Raw genomic sequence first — 4,986 nt, 5'->3', positions numbered from 1 at the left:
CGCCCTCATCGCCCCGAGTCGCCTCCAACGGCACGCGCATTTCAAAACCCATTTTTCCTCCATGCAAGATCTATCTAGGAGATGCATAGAAACGGGAGGGGGAGAGTGTGTCCACGTACCCTCGTAGACCAAAAGCAGAAGCGTTAGCTTAACGCGGTTGATGTAGTCGAATGTCTTCGTGATCCAACCGATCAAGTTCCGAACGTACGACACCTCTGAGTTCGGCACACGTTCAGCTTGATGACGTCCCTCCAACTCTTTATCCAGCAAAGTGTCGAGGGAGAGTTTCGTCGGCACGACAGCATGGTGACGGTGATAGTGATGTGATCTGCGTAGGGCTTCGCCTAAGCACTACGACGCTATGACCGGAGGAGTAAACTATGAAGGGGGGCGCCGCACACGGCTAAGAACAATTGATGTGCTATGGGGTGCCCCCTGCCCCGTATATTTAGGAGGAGGGAGAAGGCCGCCGGCAAAGAGGGGGCGTGCCATGGGGGGAAACCGAATAGGACTCCAAGTCCTATTCGTCCCCCTTCCTTTCTTACGGAGGGGGAAAGGGGAAGGGAGAGGGAAGAGGAGAAGGAAAGGGGGGCACGCCCCCTCCCCTATTCCAATTCAGACTCCCCATGGGAGGGGGCGCGACCACCCCTTGTGGGCTGCCTCCCCTCTCCCCTATGGCCCATATAGGCCGGGGGGTTCCGGTAACCCCTCGGTACTCCGAAAACTACCCGTACCACTTTGAAACTATTCTGGTGTCTGAATACCATATTTCAATATATTAATCTTTACCTCTCGACCATTTCGAGACTCCTTGTCATGTTCGTGATCTCATCCGAGACTCCGAACAATCTTCGGTCACTAAAACACATAACTCATAATACAAATCGCCTCAGACAACAACTCAAACTTGCCCAGCTTTGCCGCTAGCTCCCGCGACGCTGCTGCGACTTCGCCGCCGCCGCCGCCGCCGCGGCTGCGGCTTAGTTCGCATCCCGTCCTCCACCCCTAACCATGGCCTCCTCTCCCACCACCAACCTTACCCCCTGTGATCCCTCCACAGCCACCAACGCCCCCACCCCTCCCCTCCGTCCTAGCTCCCCTGCAGATCCAGATCCAGTACTACTGGCTGCCGGTGCTGAGGATGGGGACGGGGACTCTCTCACGTGCTCCGTGGATTGCCCTGGGATCCTCCCTCCGCTCAAGCTGCCACCACCTCCAGATCGGCTTCCTCCGAATTTCACGCCGCTGGTAGTGACTGATGCTTCGCAGGCACCTACAGAGAAGGGGTGGGTGGAGGTCGGGGGCCAACATTGCCGGAGGCTAGAGAAGCTGTCTGCCCCGCCCACAAGAAGGACAACGACCGCTCCCTTGCTTTCAAGCGGAGAGCTTATGGGCTCTGCTTCCGTTGCTTGGCGGAGGAGCACTTCGTCGCCGACTGTCGTGGGCCTGTCACCTGCCTGGGCTGCGGCCGCTCTGGGCATCGCGAGCGCGGCTGTCCGGGCCACCTCCCTACCGGCAATGGTCATCTCCGCGGCTCCCTGTCGCCGCCGGCTGCTCCTCACCTCCAACACCCGTCCCCAACTCCTTCACCGCAGTTGCGGCAGCGCTCGTGGGCAGCAGTTGTTGCCGCCCCGATTGGGCTCGTTCAAGGGGCCCCTTGTAGCAACTTCGGCACCCCCTGGTCGGGTCAGTCCGGCCCTGACGGGTCGGCCTTGGCTGCTGATTTGGGGCTGCTGCAACCCCTCTTTGCAGCTCAGACCGAGGCGTTGCGCGCCGAGTTGCAGGCTCTGGTTACCGCTCGTGTGGAGGATGTCGTTCAACCCCTCCGCGACATGGCGATTGCTCTGCAGGGTTGGGCGGCCCAGGTCTCGAGCCTCTTGGAGCGGCTGGAGGCTATCAGTGGCAAAGTAGTGGGGAACAGTGGGGGATCTTCCTCCTTGGCGCCTTTGGGTTCGCCTCCTCCCTAGTGCAAGCATGAGGAGCCACCGGCGCCTCTTGTTGTTGCCTATGGCAAGGATGTCAGTCAGGCGGGAGTGGCCGGGTGCTCGTCTGAGGTGCTGGCAACTGTGGCGCTGCCTGCAGATGTTCTTCCTACGTTGGATATCGTTCTGCACAAGACGGTGATTCTAGGAGAGGAGGAGCAAGCTAAGGTGGCTGAGATAGTCATAGCGAGCAATGATATGGAGCAGATTGAGGTGGCCTTGCCTGATGGTTTGGTTGGAGAGGTGCCTCCCTTCATCCCCTCTTCAGTGAAGCTTGCTTCAGGGGGCACTACCAATATGATGTCTTCTGGGTCCGAGGAACCACTTGGTGATATTGGCGTGCCATCAACTACCTTGTTGGATGAGTTCCTAAGCAGTTTCAGTTGCGCGGCACCACGGTCCTTGCTCGAGGAACCGATTCATGTGCAGATTGAAAGGGCATGTTCTTGTTCCGAGAGGCGTAGTGGACGTTTGGATAAGAAGAATAGAAACAACAACATTCCTACTGCCAAACGCGCTGAATATAGGTTGGCGGAGCCTTATGGGGAACTACCGAAGGGGATGAAATCTAAGAAAGGCTCCGAAGAGGATGTGCAAGAGAAGATGAACTCTTATCTACGGATGTACAAGAAACCCCCTATGCCGACAGCGACCCAGGCAATTCGTGCATTGGTGGAGGCCAATGGTTGATCTCATTTTTCAAAAGGTTAGGTGTGAGTTCACATCGAGTTGCAGGCATGTTCTTCAGGTTGCAGTGGTTGTCTTGGTCGGGTATGTTGTGTTGACCATGGTCTTGGGCCTTGGCACCCTTGTATCTGGCTCGGACGACATCCCTTGAGTGCTAGTCCGGTGTGTGTGGTCTTCGCCGGTTTCCCTTAATTAACTGATTCCATGTATGGTTTTTGGGTCCAGTTTCCCTTATTAACCGGACCAACTCTCTTCTTCTTAATGCAATGCGGGAGCTCCCCGCCCTCTGACGAGGTTCCGTCAAAAAAATGTTCCATTCGCTGCTTTTGGAACCGAATTTTTTATTCCATTTAAGAAAAAATGAGTAGCAGATGTGTTGAGTACCTCTGTTGTTGTCTCGTGCTTTTCACTTTCAGTGAGACACCGATGAAATTTACTGAATTTCAACAATTTCAGTAGGGCAAAGGAATATTTGCCTTTCGGTCAAACTATTCCGGTAATTTCTCCTTTTTCTTTAAAAGAAAAGGATCTACCTTATGCATTCAAAACGGGCAAGAGCCCGACTGACCGTACACAATTACATGAAGGTGATGTAAACGCTGCACGGATCGTGCAGCAGGTCGTCAGCAAGCCTTAACAGGGAAAAGAAATAAACAAAAATCAAAACGTCATTTTGGTTGTGAATGAAAATTTTCTAAAACTGAAAGTTGAAAACCGTGCCTTGTCTACATCCATTCTTGTTGTTGGCGAGGCAGCTACAGTAAGCAAAAGATGGGTCCCTCTCTGATTTCTGTTGGAGAAACCAAGGGTTACATATATAGACTCCAACTTACATAGAGCAAGATTAAAAAAGCAGTTACCAGCCACTCACAGACGAAGCCACCTAAAGGAGAACAGGCAAAATGATCCACAGCTCAGTGGCAAAATATCTCGTGTCTTGTTTGGGGGAAATGGCAGAAATAACGCACACTCTCTCTGCCTTTTCAGTTACAAGGCCAGCACATGGGCAGAATACATGGAGCTGCTTAAAAATAATACATGAGCTATATTTAGGAAAATATCTTGACAATGATTCTGCCTTACATATATTCAAGTCTTACAGAAAGGAAACTTATAAACCAAGAGGATACACACCAACATAACACCAGTTCTGGACAAGCACATGCTTATGATTTAGCGGTGGCGATGGACCCTTGCCGACGCGGCCCAACCAAAGGTAACCACGAAGGGCCAAAGAGCACTGCCCACTATGAACAGGTGCATTTGTAGTAACCGGACCATTCCTTTGTATAGCCCTGTCCTAATACATAACAATCGTGCAAGAACAATCGATTTTAAGATAGCCTTCAAATTTGCACCTGGCATTACGGCAGGAGTAATAACAAAACCGCGACAACAGTGCTACGACTACGAGCAACCGGAGCCAGCGCCATGTACACACCTAGTGCAAAAGCAATTGACATGCATGTGATTGAACTCGACACAGAAAGCAAGGAGACCACAAAGTTAACTTTGCGGGTGATCAGGTTAACGATGGAAGCTGCATCAAACGCGAAGCCACCGGTAGCTAGTGAGGAGCTGATGGAAGCTAGTGTGGCAGCCGTCAAGAATGCATAAAAAACGTAACTCCTGGCAAGTGTTGGCTTGCCCCCACTTTGATGATCATCAGCTCTGTAACCTTCAGGAAAGTGCAGATGATGCACTGAACGCCATAGTTGCTATTAGGACTGAAACCATGATAATAGTTTCTGTTGCATCTTTCAGCCTCACAGATTCTTTGTCCTCATCCTCTGGCTTCACATGCCTGCTATATGTTTGCTCAATCTTATCCCACCGCAGGGGGGGGGGGTTAGCGGGAGGGATTGGGCGCATTGTTGGGGAACGTAGCATGCAATTTAAAAAAAAATTCTACGATCACGCAAGATCTATCTTTTTTTTAGAACGAAGACGCACGATGCGTTCGGCTTTAAATTAATAAAGCCCACCACATGCAGCATCCAACAAGTTTAACATAGAGAAACAACAGAATAAAAGGGGCCGAAGCCCAAAGTACGGAACATGCAACCGGCCTCAGCCTGATAAGAAAGACAGCAACAAAGAGTCCAAGCAGCCAGTCCAAAAGCGCCATGAGCAGAATCTTAGTGTCGTGCTTCGAGCTGAATCGTGCGGATCCGCTCCATGGCCTCCATCATCCGATCTGCATCACGCCGTTTCCCCAACGGTGTCCAAGTCTGGAGAAACAAATGACATTTGAAAATAATGTCAGCAGGATGAGAAGGGAACTTGTGTTCGATAGTCATCTTATTACGGGTGGTCC

Source organism: Triticum dicoccoides, chromosome 5A, assembly GCF_002162155.2.
Source record: "Triticum dicoccoides isolate Atlit2015 ecotype Zavitan chromosome 5A, WEW_v2.0, whole genome shotgun sequence".
Lineage (NCBI taxonomy): Eukaryota > Viridiplantae > Streptophyta > Magnoliopsida > Poales > Poaceae > Triticum > Triticum dicoccoides.
The sequence above is the reverse complement of the archived record's forward strand: the minus strand, read 5'-3'. Positions refer to the sequence as shown.